This window comes from Musa acuminata, chromosome BXJ3-6 (genome assembly GCF_036884655.1).
Source record: "Musa acuminata AAA Group cultivar baxijiao chromosome BXJ3-6, Cavendish_Baxijiao_AAA, whole genome shotgun sequence".
Lineage (NCBI taxonomy): Eukaryota > Viridiplantae > Streptophyta > Magnoliopsida > Zingiberales > Musaceae > Musa > Musa acuminata.
Window position 1 is genome coordinate 28,489,935 of NC_088354.1, and position 18,415 is coordinate 28,508,349.

Sequence of the window (18,415 nt, forward strand, 5' to 3'; positions counted from 1 at the left end):
TTTGCATCAGTGGAACCTATCAATGCTGGTGGAAAGGAAAGATAAATCTTGCTGTTAAAAGTGCTCCAGTGTTGGATTTCAACTGTCATGGATGAGTCATATGGTGTTCAAATACAAATCTTTTTGAGCTCTAGTTTTTCCATTAGTGTTTTGAACATTTAGCATAATTGTTGCAATAGTTGTTGTGAAGGTTGTAGGTAAGTAAATCTTAGCTTGTTTAATGTTGTTTTCTGCAAACAATAAAAAAGCAAAGCAAAAACTCAGCTGCTTTTAGTTATAATATAATAATTCAGCTGCTTTTAGTTATAATAATTCAGCAAAAACTCAGCTGCTTTTAGTTATAATATAATAATGCTTGAAGCAAGAGACCCAAATCATCATCATCATTATTATTATTATTCTTATATAATGCAAAGTTCAAATCTTAAATCAAGTTACAGCATTAGTCATCAAAATCGAGGGACAAATATGCCAGCAGCTGTTGTTGTGCCCACCCACCTCGATTGCTGTAAATTAGGATCAAATTTTCGCATCAGAATTAATACTACAATGTCTCCAATTTTTTTCATGATTTTTCTACAAAATTATTTTTATTTTTTACAGTGTTTTTTATTTAGTATTTTAATCTGTTATAATATTTTTAACTTATTATAGTGTTTTGACTATAACAATAAGTATACTAGATGGCTTAATTAAAAATATTGTAAATAAATTCTCAACTTAAATCAAACTAATTATATGATGCTGTAATGATTTATGAACGGTATGGTGTTATTTATAGTATTTTTCTATATCATTCTTATAACACTATCTATACTATTCTTAATATCTTAATAAAATACTATAAATATTATTAGAAAATATTATAAATATAAGCGAAATAAAAATACTATGACAGATAGAATTAATAAAAAATAAAAAAATTAATAGAATTTTTTTTTAAAAAATATTTTTAAAATTAAAATTACTGTCTGAAAAAAAATCAAATAGGGATATTTTGAAAAATCCCCATGTGTTTTACAAGAAATCACCCTCAATTATTCCCCTTTCATTTATATCAAGGGATAGAGAATACATCTATTTCTCTCTCTTCCGACTCCGCATGGCTTCCCAAGATCACCACCACCACCACCATCACGAAGACAACCATTATCATCACCACCACCATACTCATGAGTAGATCCCCACTCCTTTTCTTCTTGCTTCTATTGACGCTTTCTTTAGTGCGCTTCCTCTTCTCACCCACCAGCTACTACTGCTTGTGGTTTTCACGCAGGGAAGGTTCCGCGGTGGCGGCGTCGTGGGTCAACCCAGACAGGAGGGTCTACCACTCCCATGATGGCCTGGCGCCCCACTCGCACGAGCCCATCTATTCTCCCAGGTTTTTCAGCAAGCGCGCGCCGCCCCTCTATGACGGACAAACTTCTAAACAGGATGTTTGATGTAATACTTATGTATGTCCGTGTCTTTTGGTATGTTCATGCTTTGTACAGCATGTAGAGGGACGGTTGAAGGTTTAATAGTCCTATTTTAGTTAGGTTGGTAGCCGCTTTAGGCTTGTAAATAAAGGTTGTATCATGGGGACACGTGTGAGAGATTCTCGATCTGTAATGGACCATTTTACCCTTTATTGTGCAACTATTCAGAGCTTATAAAGTCTGTTTGTAATTTGCATTGTCTATGAAGTATTTTCGGAAATGTTTGCTTGTAGATCCCGAATGAGGCGTTTTCTCTAACCCGTTCTCTCTTTTGTGGGTCCTAAGGGATATGGGAGGTTTCGGGGAGGCTGACCTTTGCGGACGGACACGCAAGGGTGCCACACGACTTAGGCAAAACTAGCTAAGTCCGTGACAAATGGTATCAGAGCGGGATAAGCACTCATAGAAACACTTAGCATGCAAACGTGGAGGACCTAGCGGGGCTGCGTTGAGGGCAGTCAGCACACGCGCGACCGTTTGGAGGAAAACGGGTATGGAGATGTAGGGAAAAGGAGTTGCTCGGAGGAGCGGGCATTTGACATTGGCATTCAGAGGAATAGCCAACCCTTCGCGCAAGAGGCACCATGAGAACAAGCAAGCTTGGAAGAATGCGGAGCGCACAAAGGTTGGGATGGCTGAGTTTGAGCTACGGCTCAACGTTGACAACTATACTTTGATGGTGCTCAAGGCAAGCGAGGCGCTTGGTAAAGGATGAGACTATGCAAGGTGGAATGAGTTGCTCAGCGACCGAAAGAGTTGTGCAAAGCTCACAAAGGTGAGAGGAATTGCTAACTCAAAGAATTCGATATTCATGCATGGGCTTGTATGCGGACGATGGAATGTTCGCGGCCATCCCAAGGCGATCGAAACTCAGTGCCATGGAGCATTGAAACTTTCTCTTCGGCATGTGAAGGATACGTCCGTAGGAGGCTGAAGGGTGCAACGAGTTCAGCATGTTGCTAGGCCTTGAGTGGTGCAGCGGGGGTTGTATTGACGTGGAGTCGCAATCTAGCATGTGCGGTTGCAGGAGGCAGAACAATCTGTAGTTTGTTCAGCAAATCGGAGTAGTCCAAGGGGATGGTGGTCTCCGAAATGAAGAGAGATGTTGCTCCAACGGGATAGATATCCAGGAGGGATAAGTCCCAGTTCTCTAGAGGGAGAATCATATACAATAGATCACACATGTTGAGGAGGAGTAGCTCAACAAACAACAACTCCACGAAGCTCAATGGACTGAGCAAGCAGCGAGGAGTCATCGCATGATCTCGCTCGAGAGAATGCATTGGTGGATGCATTGCGAGATCAAGTGGGGAGCGACCCAAAGCAACACAAATGAAGGCATACATGGAATCGATATGGAGATCGGACTCAAGGGAGGGCTGACCCGTTGAATAGTGGGCGTGAGGGCCACCATCCACTCAAATGCAAAAACGAGGAGCGGAGCAACTTGGGTGTAACTTTGCAAAGTACCCATGCCACATGAAGGGAGCCAGTATAGAAGATAGAACATAGAGCGGAGGCATAGTGCTTTCCTTGGACAGAGGTCAAGGATATGAACTCTTGCAGAGGCAAGAGCGGGATCATGTTGTTCCATGGGTCATTCATTCTGATGGAGCGGACTCATCTTGCATGGTGCCAAAGACGAAGGGAGCTTCTGGGCACATGCACCTTATCTCGGAGGAGCATTTGATGGAGGAACTAAGGTGACTCAACTTGCGGAGGCGAAGTTAGGTTCAGAAGGCCTTAACACAGGGCAAGAGAGGAAGCGGTGCGCAGTAGAGATTGTGCTGGTAGGGGCAGAGGCCTAGGATTCAGACAATGGTACACCATTTTTAGAGAAGTCGGTGGACTTCGGGAGCTACTAGGCGACAGACTGTCCTAGAGCGGTGCTTCATCTAGGTGTGACCCAAGAGTGGGTGGATGAAGATCGATTGTCAAAGGAGCGAACAAAATCGAAGGTGGAAGAGACCCTGCGATGTATTGGTAGAGGCCACACATGGAGGGATCATAATTCGAGTTCATCCCACAAGGATCAGAATACAATGGAGATGTCACCAGGAGGCGACATGGTGCAGCGGATCGTGGTGGAACAGTTCGTGGCAAATGCGATACACACGACATACTCCCGTGAGGGACTAGATCATACGGAGGTATGATCGGGAGCTACTGGAAGCTCCACTTCAGTGAACAACACGATGGTAAGAAGGGCTATAGATTCAAGGAGTGAAGGTCGTGGTACCGCAGAGGTGGGTCTTCCGTGCGTGCATCGAATTTTACATCGGATGAAAGCCTTGGTCATCAGCATATGGGGGCTATGTTCCACCAATGGAAAAAGTCTGAATGCAAGTATCAGTAAGTCCCATGGGAGGGACTTGATTATGCAGAGGTATGATCGAAGTAGTTGGAGAGTTGGACTGCTCTAGAGCCCATATTCGCTTAAGGGAGCCCGACAAGTCAGAGGACAAGGTCGAGTAAGCGAACGTTGCTACCAAGGAAGCTAAGGAGAACAAAATCGATGCAAACCCTACAACGTGATGGCAGAGGCCATGCATGGGAGTTGTAGTCTGTCTTTCCATCGACCAAAGGTAGCTGGTTGGAGAACACTAAGGTGTTGAAGCAGGGAGTCGAAAGGGGCGAGGAAGCGGCGACGAGTCCAGAGGGACTTAGCTACCCAAAAATCAAGTATCAGTTAGAATGGAGGTGGACTCAAAGGAGTGCCACGGAGACATATCTACTGATCATGAAGAAAGGGATGCAGATGCGAGGCGACAGATAGTAGGGCCATGGACATGGCAGCGTCATGGTATCGTAGAGGCGGGACTTCCGCGAAAGTCATTGATCCCTTGCTCTCATAGAGGGAGAGCGCTTGGTTGTGAAAGGGGCCGAGGAGGTGGAGCATGCAAAGGCAAACTCCAAGTACTGAGATAAGGCTGAAGGGCAGAGGCCAAGAAACTTCGTAAGACCGGTGTCAACGAGCTTCTCATCATGATAGCGGAAAGTGAAGGACTTCGGGTCAGGTAATAGTGCATGTCCAAGGAACGAAGCAGGCAGTACGCGGTGTTGTACCTTTGCTACTCAGTGGAGTAGGTGGTAGGGTTGATGGAGAAGATGGTACAATCCCAGAGGCGACCAAACCTATGAGAGAATTACTCCAAGTTGGGGTGAAAACTTCCTGCATTCCAAAAGTTCGATGGCATTGAGAAGGTGAATCACAGTAACTTACTCAATGCAAGGAGTGCAAACACTTCAAGTGCTTCAGAAGTGTGAGCAAAGAGTAGGCGAAGGCCAGTAACTAGCTCGATGCATGGAGTACAACCTCGAGGAGGCGAGCGAAGTCAAGTAACCTTTGCCTTCTCAACTCTTAAGAGACTGGGCAAAACCGAGTACCCCAATTCTCTTATCTATCTAGCAGAGGAGCTCTACACATGTTCAAAGACCCTTCGAAGATAATGGAAGACAATAGTTGTCAAATCCTCACCAACGATGATCAGTGCTATTGAGAGTAGATTGTCCGCTTCATTTCCCAACGAACTGCCAATCAAAAGCGGAAGTGATGCGAACCTACTTGGAAGTGACAACTAAGTGAAAGAAGAGTCAATGGGCAAATTTTGTATAGGAAGGACCTAAAAACTTCAGAAGTTTGCGAGATGATGCTCGTTAAAGTTCCAACAAGCATCCACCCAGTTCAAACAGCATGAGCATTTGAGAGACTAGCACATAGTAAGGATGGTCTTTTTCTTCATCTGGAGGATCCGCAGAAACCAACAGGGATCAACACAACTCAGCCAACCCCACACTAGAGTTAGAGTTATTAGCGAGTTGAAGCGGCATGGCAGATTAAAGGTTCAACTACTCAAAAATAGCAACAGAGAGCAGTTGGGAGCCAAGAGGCGCATTGCAGCTGGAGCAGAAGATTGAAGACTCAGCAAAGGCGAGGAGTTGCAGTGTCGACAAAGGCTTCTACGAGGACGTCGAAGGAATAAGTGGGGGAGAATGTCACAAACAAACTTCTAAACAGGATGTTTGATGTAATGCTTATGTATGTCCGTGTCTTTTGGTATGTTCATGCTTTGTACAGCATGTAGAGGGATGGCCGAAGGCTTAATAGTCCCATTTTAGTTAGGTTGGTGGCCGCTTTAGGCTTGTAAATAAAGGTTGTGTCATGAGGACACGTGTGAGAGATTCTCGATCTGTAATGGATCATTTTACCCTTTGTTGTGCAACTATTCAGAGCTTATCAAGTCTATTTGTAATTTGCATTGTCTATGAAGTGTTTTCGGAAATGTTTGCCTGTGGATCCCGAATGAGGCATTTTCTCTAACTCCTTCTCTCTTTTGTGGGTCCTAAGGGACATGGGAGGCTTCGGGGAGGCTGACCTTGTAGGGAAATCATAGGGGCGACATCACATGCGCAGCGAAAGAACAAGAAAACAAAATCCACGATTCCCAAAAAGATGTTCGTCGTCGTGCGAAGATTGGTGCGCAAAATCCGCGAAACTCAAAACTACGTATAAAGTAGATTATGTTACCTAGGGAGATCGTATATCCCTGTTTCCTTGCAGATCCTTAGGAGAGGGTGAAGGAGGTCAAGCGTCCTCCTCTCTAGCGATGATCCACACAGCAGGGTTGTGATGACGCTCCTCAAAACTCTAGGCCTGCTCTGAGGTGGAGAGGGAGAGGAGAATAGGAAAGACAAGCAAAGACTCTAGCCTATGAGGCTCTAAATCCCTCCTATTTATAGAGGTCCCATGTCAAACCCTAATGGGTCCTCCCCTAGTGGGTATTGGATCTGCATCCAATAATACAAGGGCTCCGTCGGATATCTCATATCCGAACCTCTACTCATCGCAATGCCTACCATATGTGTGTGACCCTCTAGGCCCAATATCGAGCTGGCCGTGAGTCATACCTGTTAGAACTCCTTCTAACTCAGTGAATTATTATCTCTGTAATAATTCACTCGACTCATCGACTACGGACGTACTAGGCCACTACGCCGTAGTCCCCAGACGATACAGGGGAATCCAATCCATTGGATCTGTCTGTCCTCACTTACCGTGTACCTATAATCCGTCATCCATCTAATATCCCAGAGACCATATATCGAGCATGGTGTTGTCAGACCCATACGGTTTCTACTTGAGTCTCGCTCTAATCGGATTCTCCCGGAGAACTCTTTCTCTCTCAACCCGAATAACCCTGGCCAGGGATTTGTCTGAGCAAGAACACATGGGATATTCCTCTCATGACGCCGAGAGTGGATGGTCCTCTATCGACACTCAATAGCCCTCGTAAGGTCGACTACCACTCCCAATGACCAGCTGTACTAGATCTGGGACAGCCAAACCTATAAGTTTGGTATCAAAGAGTGGAGCACTCATACAGGACATCCTTGGTGTCTCAAGTCTAAGGACCAGATACACCACTAGGACTACGGAATCGCTGTCTGACAATAAGGCATCATCAACCATCCAGCATTCCGTAAGCGGATCAATCAGTAAACTCATTCTCCAATGAGCACCTGTACTGTATCCCTAGTGTCCCTACACGAGCAGCTATGAGACCAGCTGCATCCATCATATGGACGGGTATATAGCACACCAGTCTATCCGGTTATTACGATGTCCCTCTCGAGTAACCTATGACCGGGATTATTTAGGATATGTGTTTAAAGGTGAATCGATCTCATTATCGTGATCTCATCACGATCCGATTCCCATTGCACAAATCCAAGGACATCACAATATATATATGCACATATGCAATAGTTATAAAGTGATATACGCCAAAATATAATAAGCAAAAAGATTCTGTATCAAGTCACACATGCCATCACTCACGTGATTGGCTTGCTAGGCACCTATGACTAGCAATCTCCCACTTGACCTAAAGCCAATCACCTATGTGTCTGATCCCCATCAGACCCCTGTGACGCTCAAAGACAATCTGAGACAACGGCTTTATCAGTGGATCTGCAATGTTATCTTCGGATGGAACTCTTTCCACTACTACATCTCCTCGGGCTACGATCTCTCTGATAAGTTGGAACCTCCTCAGAACACTTCTGATGAGACCCGGGTTCCCTTATTTGAGTAATCGTCCCATAGTTGTCGCAATATAAGGAAGTCGACTTCTCGCTATCCGGAACGACTCCCAAATCTGTGATGAACATCTTCAACCAGACTCCCTCCTTTGCTACATCTAATGCAGCAATGTACTCCGCCTCTATGGTCGAGTCAGTAGTGGTATCTTGCTTGGAACTCTTCCAGCACACTGCTCCTCCATTCAAGGTGTACACATACCCTGAATTCGACTTACTATCATCGACATCAGACTGAAAACTTGAGTCAGTGTAGCCTTCAACCTTAAGGCTATTACCTCCATATACTAGTAAAAGATCCTTAGTCATTCTCAAGTACTTAAGGATACACTTTACTGCTTTCCAGTGCTCTAAGCCTGGATCCGCCTGATACCTACTCGTGACACTCAAAGCATGTGCTATATCAAGCCTAGTACATAGCATGACATACATGATAGACCCTATTGCTGAGGCATAAGGTATCATATTCATGTTCGCCCTTTCTTCTGGAGTCTTTGGGGACATACTCGTAGAAAGCGATATCCCATGTCTCATCGGTATGAGACCTCGCTTGGAATTTTCCATGCCAAACCTTTTGACAATGGTTTCTATGTACCTGGACTGGGATAAGCCAAGCATCCTCTTGGATCTATCTCTATAGATTCTAATCCCCAAGATATATGATGCTTCCCCTAAGTCCTTTATGGAGAAGTGTCTAGATAACCAAGCCTTTACTGTGGATAGCATTCCTACGTCATTCCCAATGATCAGGATGTCATCCACATATAACACCAAAAAGGTGATACCGCTCCCACTTACCTTCCTGTACACACAAGGCTAATCTTCGTTCTTAACGAAGTCATAAGATCTGATTGCCTCATCAAATCTTATGTTCCAACTTCGGGAAGCTTGCTTTAGTCCATAAATGGATCTAAGCAACCTACACACCTTATCTGGGCAGTTCTTGGACACGAATCCCTCAGGTTGCATCATATACACCTCCTCCTCGAGGTTCCCGTTAAGGAATGCGGTTTTCACATCCATCTGCCAGATCTCATAATCATAGTGTGCTGCAATAGCCAATAGAATTCTGATGGATTTTAGCATTGCTACGGGTGAGAAGGTTTCGTCGTAGTCAACACCTTGCCTTTGACGATACCCCTTAGCCACTAGCCTTGCTTTATAGGTCTCTACCTTTCCATCTACTCCGATCTTTTTCTTAAAGATCCACTTGCAACCGTTGGGTACAATACCTTCGGGCGCATCAACTAGGTTCCAAACCTTATTGGAGTACATAGAATCCATCTCAGAATTCATGGCTTCTTGCCACTTCCCGGAGTCTATACTCATAATAGCCTCCTTGTAGGTCTGAGGATCAATATCCTCAATATCCTCTCCTCTAATATGTTCCACATATCTCTCAGGAGGATGAGATACTCTATCAGACCTGCGTAAAATTGAAAATTGTGTATTAGGTACCTGAACAGACTTGGGCTGTAGAGTGGTGCTTGAGCTTGGTTCTCCAACCTCGCTCAATTCTATCATTCTCCCACTGTCTCCGCCAAGAATGTGTTCCTTCTCAAGGAACACTGCTCTCTTAGCTACAAAGACCTTTTGATCCTCGAGATGATAGAAATAATACCCACAAGTTTCCTTGGGGTATCCCATAAATTTACATCGCTCTGTCCTTAATTCTAATTTATCGGGGTTGTGTCTTTTAATGTGGGCAGGGCAGCCCCAAATCTTAACAACCTTAAGATCAGGCTTCTTCCCTTTCCATATCTCATATGGTGTAGACACTACCGACTTAGTTGGAATTCTGTTCAGAAGGTAAGTTGTGGTCTCTAGGGCATATCCCTAGAATAAGATGGGTAGGTCAGCGAAACTCATCATGGACCGTACCATATCTAATAGCGTACGATTCCTCCTTCCAAAGACACCATTGAGCTGAGGTGTATAAGGAGGTGTCCATTGGGATAATATCCCATGGTCCTTGAGGAACTAAGTAAACTCTGTACTTAAGTACTCACCTCCTCGATCTGATCGAAGAGTTTTGATACTCTTTCCAGTCTGGTTCTCCACCTCATTCTTATACTCTCTGAATTTCTCAAAGGCCTCAGACTTGCACTTCATTAAGTACACATATCCATACCTTGAGAAATCATCAGTAAAGGTAATAAAGTAGGAGTAACCACCAATGGCATGAGTTGACATGTGTCCACATACATTACTATGTATGAGTTCCAACAGCTCAGCGGCTCTCTCTTCAGTTCCACTAAATGGAGAGTTGGTCAGTTTTCCACGAAGGCAAGGCTCGCAAGTTGCATATGACACATAGTCGAATGGATCTAGATATCCATCATTTAGCAACTTTTGAATCATTCCCTCATGGATATGACCTAGCCTATAATGCCATAGGTATGCACTGTTCACCTCATCTCGTTTCCTCTTAGACACTTACATTCATGATATGTGGAGTAGTGTCTTGCATAAACAAACATTTATACAATATTCCTCTCGTCAATCTCCCCTTGGCTTTGCTAGAATTTACAATAAATTATAGATGTGATAAGCAATACTGGTATCCAATACCAATGCACTATCACAAAAATCTGACAATTGGAGATTGATCATGAATGTACCTGAAACTTCTCCAAGCTTCTATTTCACCCTTTCTGCTAGGTACTCTTTGTAGTTCCTCTTCCAGTGCCCATCTTTACCACAGTGGAAGCACTGGCCTTTGTCCTTTGCTGGGTCTTTCTTAGCAACCTTTGCTTTACCTGGTCTGCCCTTGCCCTTTCCCTTCATAAGGGACTTTTCTGCTTTCCTTTTCTTTCTAGTCTCACTAGTGTAAAGAACTGGCTTTGTTAGGATCGAGAGCACTAAGAGGGGGGGGGTGAATTAGTGCAGCGAAAATCTTTCAGCGATTAAAAACTAAAGCTGCGTTCGTTCGATAAAAACTATTTTGATGCAAAAGCCGATTCTAAGATTACTTATGATTAAGTGCAGTTTACGTTTAAACACAGTTAGCGTCTAAACGTAGTTTGCGTCTAAATGCAGATTGCGTCTAAACTCAGATTGCGTCTAAGCGCAGTTTGCATCTAAGCGCAGATTGCGTCTAAGCGCAGTTTGCGCCTAAACACAGTTTGCGTCTAAGCGCAGTTTAAGCAGAAGTATAAAGACAATATGCTGCTATTGTACAGCTCAAAAAGTAATCTGCAAAAAGCAGATTTACGTCTAAACATAGATTTACGTCTAAACACAGATTTACGTCTAAACGCAGATTTACGTTTAAACGCAGATTTACGTCTTAAACGTAGATTTACGTCTGAACTTTGAAACTCGTTTGTATATTCGCAGAAGGCAGTATGCAATTGAAATCAAGACGTAAATGTAAACTGAAATCTGATGATTGTGCGAGGAAAGTCGATTTACGTCTAAATGCAGTTTTACGTCTAAATGTTGAAACTCGTTGGTACAATTGCAGAAGACAGTTTGCAGTTATAAATAGAATCAAAATGTAAATGTAAACTGCAAAGAAACTCGTTCGTAAAAGCGCAGAAGACAGTTCGCAGTTACAAACAGATTCAAGACGTAAATGTAAGCTGCAATGTAAAGATCGTACGAAAACACCTTTTGACGTCTGAATGCAGATTCGGAAAGATTAGAACTTAGAAGCTTGTTCGTAAAAGCGCAGAGAGCAGTAGCTATGTAGGAGGTTTGCAGTAATGATAAAGTGCTCAAAATAAACGCAAACCAGAGATTTAGAGTGGTTCGGTCAGTCTTGACCTACTCCACTTTTGGCTTCCTCCACCGGCGAGGTCACCGACGTCAACTAGGGGCCTTCCTTCAATAGGCGAAGGCCAACTGCCCTTTTACAGTTTCTCTCCTTTTGACAGGCTCAGGAGACAACCTTTACAGACCTTTCTCTCCTCACTTTACAACTCAAAAACTTGAAGAACAGAAGGAGGAGACTTAAAGGCTTTACAACACTTTTGAGCTCTTAGAATCACAGAAAAGATCAAGATTTCGGTGTTGGTCTGTATCTTTTCAGTGCTGAATGGGTGGGGTATTTATAGGCCCCAACCCAATTCAAATTTGGAGCTCAAAACGATCAAATCCCGGAATTCCGGGATCAGGCGGTTGCACCTCTTGACTGGAGAGGTTGCACCGCCTGGCAGAGCTCGAAGACTGAGCTCAGGCGGTGCCACCTCTCTGTCAGGGAGGTTGCACCACCCAGTCTTGCTCGAAGACTGAGCTCAGGCGGTGCCACCTCCCGGCTGGGGAGGTTGCACCGCCCAGTCTCGCTGGGAGGCTTAGCCCAGGTGGTGCCACCTCCTGGCCTAGGCGGTTGCACCTCCTGGTGCAATCAGGGTCCGAATGGTTAGCTCCATTCGGCCCAATTTCAGTCTTTCAGGGGCCCAATTGCCCCAAGATTAAGCTAATGGGATCACCTCCCATTTTCCAACTTAATCAACATGCTAACTACGATTAGATCTAAGACAATTTTTGCAGCTTTGCTTCGGTGCGTCAATCGCTTCTTCCGGCGAGTTTCCGGCAAACTTCCGTCGATCATCCGATGAACCCTCGGTGATGCTCCTGCGGACTTTCGGCAAACTCCTGGACTTTGCGACGATCCACTTGGCAAGTTCCGACGAGCTTCGCTTGGCAAGCTTCTGGACTTCTCGGATCTGTTCTCGCAGAACCTCCGACGACCGTCCGAACTTCCGTCGAACTCTCGAACTCCCAACGTGATCATGAACTTGACTCCGGCGCAACTCCTGCTGCTTGTCTTACTTTCATCGTAGTTAATCCTGCACACTTAAAACAAAAACTTCGATCGAGACAATTAATCCTAAGCAATTAACCAAGTTGTCCGGCATGTCATTGGTCCCTCGACGCTTCGTCCGATTCTTCGGCGCATCGTCCTTTCCTGCAGCCTATTTCCCAATCGGCCAGTTGACTCCGCAACTCCGATATCCTTGGCACAATACCCGCTCTTCTTGGCCCGATGCCCGAGTCCACGGCCCGAAGCCTTCTGTCGATACGTCGACCGATCCACTGGCCCGACGTCCAATCTTCTGACATGTTCCTCCGGCACAACATGATTTTCCTGCTTTAACTGTCTCATCTTGATCGAGGCATCCTGCGTCACTCAAAACGCAGATTAAATCATAAACATATATCAAGTAGTTTCATCATCAAAATACGAGATTCAACAATCTCCCCCTTTTTGATGATGACAACTACTTGATGACGGAGTTAAACTTAACTCCCGGAGTTTAAACAAACTCCCCCTATCAATATGCCTTATTGATAGAAACTCTTAGATTCAAAAATCTAAGCAACATGTCATCATAAACGGAGGTAACCTTAACTCCCAGAGTTTAAACAAACTCCCTCTATCAATATGCCATATTGATAGAACCTTGAATTCAAACTGAATTCAAGTCATTGCAATATTCATCATGAATACTTGCAACACGTCATTATGAACTTATGCATAAACTTATGCATAACATGTCATGTCATCAACATACTTCTCCCCCTTTGTCATCAACAAAAAGGAGAAGTACCACAATCAAGTGTTTATGATATTTGTTCAACTCATTGCATGAAAAACATAATATCAAGTTTTATCATCATGCAGTTTTGAAGCAAATGTTACATCATGCTTAGAACATTCAAGCTATCAAGTTTTAGATATGCAAGTTTTACAGCATACAAGATAGCACTTTTATAACATGCAAGCTAGCAATTTAGAGATGTTCAAGAAGGCAACTCTTGCTTCTTGAAATATGCAAGTTGTAAGCTAGCAAATTTTTACGATATGCAAGTTTTGCTTCTTGAGATAGGTAAGATAGCACTTTTGCAAATTTTTGTTTGGCAAGCTTGTGATGTTCAAGATAGCAATTTCTTCTCTTTTGTAATTTTTGCCCCCTTTTTTTCTGAATTGTGCTAGCAAGTTATTTCCTCCTTAGTCATTGTCAAAAAGAAGGGAAAACCCTTTCTGTCAATTTCTAAATCATGACAAAGGTGAGTAATCATTCTTATTTCAAAATTCCATAATTGAGATAAACCTTGAATTCAAATCAAGGAAATTTTAATCAAGGTTCATATCATATGCAATACATTACGTAGAAAGCATAAGTATTGCATGCATCCTTTTAGCAACAAATCGTAGCATTTCATCACATGGCAAGATATCATCAAGTAGAATTACGATGCAAGTTCTTGATATCTTAACATGATGAAAATTCAAATATGGCACTTATAGTATCAATTCATATATTTCTCCCCCTTTATCATCAACAAAAGGAGAAGTAGCTCTAGCTATTTTAAAATATATGCAAGTTTTTATAACATGAAGCTATATTTTCATCACAACATATAAGCACAAAAGCATAGCAAGATTCTTAGGTTCAATCATGGCAATTCAACACTTGCTTCATGTGCAAGATTGCACTTGCTTTTCTTTGCATGTTCTAACTAGCAAAAGCTTTCTCCCCTTTGTTTTTGTCGAAAAGAAGGGAGTAATCAATGGCCAAAATTTTTTAATTATTATACAGGCCATATTACAAAATCTTGTCATGATATCAAGAAAGTTCAAAAAGGACATGATCCATTCAACAAATCCTTTTAATAGGGCAAAGGAATTATATAACCAAGAATCATGATTAACATATTTCAATATCATAGATCAAGTCATGATTCGTGATTCATCATAAAGCAAATTAATTTTCAGTCATCACATAAGGCATTTAAAGAATTTTTGAAACATAGAAGAATGATTAATTTAAGCATGTAATGTTTCAATCAAAATCAAGTCATGAATACCAATACTTTCATATTGTGAGTATCAATTCATGAATACCAAAAGATATTATTTGTGATTTCAATTTTGCAAGATCATGATTATGATTTAGACATAACTTATTCAAATCAAATCGTCAACTTAAAACTCATAATCAAGTCATTAAAATTAATTTCGAAATTCACAAAATATCATGAAATCAAAAGACAAGTTGCATTTCATTTGAAGAACTCCTTTTTGATAAATGTAGAGAGCATAATGAACGATCTTGATTTATAAAGAGCTTCATGTTATAATTATCAAGATCATGATTTTAATAATTATTCTCTTTAGCAAAAAAAATCACAAAAGCACTTTATTTTTGCATAAGAAATCTCATTGTATTATGATTTATAAATTCTTTTTCTGCACATGAATCATAGGAGATATGTATGTGAAACAAATCTTTGCAAGCAAAGACACTATCATTCATATTTCAAGATAAAATTTATAAGCAGGAATCATTTCATCGAATCCATTTTAGAAAAATATTTTTCAAAAGTGTATGAGAAAATCCGATTGTTAGGATACCAATTATTAAGTGAATCTGAAAATGAAATTAATACTTTCATGCATTCGGATAAGATTTTGCTATAGATTTTCAAGTTCAATTATGAAGATAAAACAAGCTCATGATCATAAAAATTTATGTATCCAAAACATATAATTTCCAACATGTTATAGTGTAAAATCATCATGGCAATTAAGTGTTTTGAACATTGAATCAAGAATGTCCGAAAAATAATCTTAACACGTTCATGCATTCGAGCACATTTTGCCATAGTTTTTCAAATATACTCATGAGAATAACACATGCTTATCATCGGCTTAAAATCTCATGCATAAAATTGTTAATCGAAATATTTAATTTCATCATTATGCATTTCTTCAAATCAAACATGATCTTTAATCAAAATTGAGAAATAACAATGGAAATCAACGTAATACACATTATTACTTCTTAACCATGATTTCATATTTTCAATCAAGATCATTTTATTTGTTTATCATAAAATATGCAATATTATCATTTTCGAAATTACTTAGTATAATCATAATAATTTTTTTTAACATGTAATTTTTAAGAAAATTAATTCTAAACTAAAAGAGAAAAATACATCATAAAAGCATCAAGTAATTTCAAAATAAATTAGGGGGATTTCGATTACCTCATCATTGTAGGTTGTTAAGGCGTAGTTTGCCGCCTTGCTTTTGTTGACTTTCTCTTCTTCGGAGGAGCTCGATTCATCCTAATTTTTGTTTTTCTTCTTGCGTTTAAAGCAAGTAGTTCGTAAATGTAAGCTGCAATGTAAAGATCGTACGAAAACACCTTTTGACGTCTGAATGCAGATTCAGAAAGATTAGAACTTAGAAGCTTGTTCGTAAAAGCACAGAGAGCAGTAGCTATGTAGGAGGTTTGCAGTAATGATAAAGTGCTCAAAATAAACGTAAACCAGAGATTTAGAGTGGTTCGGTCAGTCTTGACCTACTCCACTTTTGGCTTCCTCCACCGGCGAGGTCACCGACGTCAACTAGGGGCCTTCCTTCAATAGGCGAAGGCCAACTGCCCTTTTACAGTTTCTCTCCTTTTGACAGGCTCAGGAGACAACCTTTACAGACCTTTCTCTCCTCACTTTACAACTCAAAAACTTGAAGAACAGAAGGAGGAGACTTAAAGGCTTTACAACACTTTTGAGCTCTTAGAATCACAGAAAAGATCAAGATTTCGGTGTTGGTCTGTATCTTTTCAGTGTTGAATGGGTGGGGTATTTATAGGTCCCAACCCAATTCAAATTTGGAGCTCAAAACGATCAAATCCCGAAATTCCGGGATCAGGCGGTTGCACCTCTTGACTGGAGAGGTTGCACCGCCTGGCAGAGCTCGAAGACTGAGCTCAGGCGGTGCCACCTCTCTGTCAGGGAGGTTGCACCGCCCAGTCTTGCTCGAAGACTGAGCTCAGGCGGTGCCACCTCTCTGTCAAGGAGGTTGCACCGCCTAGTCTTGCTCGAAGACTGAGCTCAGGCGGTGCCACCTCCCGGCTGGGGAGGTTGCACCGCCCAGTCTCGCTGGGAGGCTTAGCCCAGGCGGTGCCACCTCCTGGCCTAGGCGGTTGCACCTCCTGGTGCAATCAGGGTCCGAATGGTTAGCTCCATTCGGCCCAATTTCAGTCTTTCAGGGGCCCAATTGCCCCAAGATTAAGCTAATGGGATCACCTCCCATTTTCCAACTTAATCAACGTGCTAACTACGATTAGATCTAAGACAATTTCTGCAGCTTTGCTTCGGTGCGTTAATCGCTTCTTCCGGCGAGTTTCCGGCAAACTTCCGTCGATCATCCGATGAACCCTCGGTGATGCTCCTGCGGACTTTCGGCAAACTCCTGGACTTTGCGACGATCCACTTGGCAAGTTCCGACGAGCTTCGCTTGGCAAGCTTCTGGACTTCTCGGATCTATTCTCGCAGAACCTCCGACGACCGTCCGAACTTCCGTCGAACTCTCGAACTCCCAACGTGATCATGAACTTGACTCCGGCGCAACTCCTGCTGCTTGTCTTACTTTCATCGTAGTTAATCCTGCACACTTAAAACAAAAACTTCGATCGAGACAATTAATCCTAAGCAATTAACCAAGTTGTCCGGCATGTCATTGGTCCCTCAACGCTTCGTCTGATTCTTCGGCGCATCGTCCTTTCCTGCAGCCTATTGCCCAATCGGCCAGTTGACTCCGCAACTCCGATATCCTTGGCACAATACCCGCTCTTCTTGGCCCGATGCCCGAGTCCACGGCCCGAAGCCTTCTGTCGATACGTCGACCGATCCACTGGCCCGACGTCCAATCTTCTGACATGTTCCTCTTGCAAAACATGATTTTCCTGCTTTAACTGTCTCATCTTGATCGAGGCATCCTGCGTCACTCAAAACGCAGATTAAATCATAAACATATATCAAGTAGTTTCATCATCAAAATACGAGATTCAACAGGCTTCTCTTTCTTAATAGTACTCTCTGCCTCCCTTAACATATTGAGGAGCTCTGGGAGAGTCACCTCAAGCTTGTTCATATTAAAATTCATTATGAACTGTGAAAAGGAATCAGGTAGGGACTGAAGCACAATGTCCACACACAAGTTATCCTTTAGGACCATTCCTAGACCTGTGAGATTCTCTATCTACTCAATCATCTTTAGGACATGGTTTTGAACCGGTGTCCCCTCAGTCATCCTAGTGCGGAAAAGGCTCTTGGATATCTGATATCGTTGAGTCCTTCCCTGTTCCTCAAACAATTTGCGGACATGTAGGAGAATGGATCTGGCATCCATCTTTTCATGTTGTCTCTGTAACTCAGGAGTCATAGAGCCCAACATATAGCACTGAGCAAGAGTGGAGTCATCAATGTACTTCACGTAGCGAGCGATCTCATCCTCGTTTGCCCCTTCTTCGGGCGCAAGCATCACTGTATTAAGGACGTACACGATTTTCTCCGCTGTGAGAACAATTCTCAAGTTACGGAGCTAATCCGTATAATTTGGACCAGTGAGGCGGTTGACATCAAGTATGCCACGTAAGGGATTTAAAAGCGACATTTTCTGAAAATAAAGATGCAGTAGAAATGAATAACATGCAGATTTTGCAAGAAATAAACTATCAAGATATGGACTTCTATCTTAATATGCTCCGACTATTTTACTAACGAGTCACGCGACACCCTCAGCACGTGAAACGGAAGTCTCCGACAGACTTCTAGTGGGGATCAGGATCCAATCAGCGTCTTAGTGTAACCTCGAGGGACTCGACCAATCATACTAAGCCTAAAAGGTAGGCAACTCTTACCAATCACAACTCCTTGTGATTCCGGTCCTGTTCGGCCTCCGAATCACCATAGCCTCGAGGGACTCGACCAACCATGATGCTCGGTTAAGTCAACACCTTCGTTACAAGATGAGTCTGATTTGATGATATACCCTCGAGGGACTCGACCAAGCATACCATGCCCTCAGGTCACCGGTG

General features: G+C 42.6%; 1 pseudogene; it reads left to right on the forward strand.

The window, feature by feature from the left end:
* The first annotated feature begins 797 nt into the window (after positions 1 to 797).
* The window catches only part of LOC103988778 (urease accessory protein G-like), a 31,445-nt pseudogene continuing 13,827 nt past the window's right edge, over positions 798 to 18,415 (forward strand).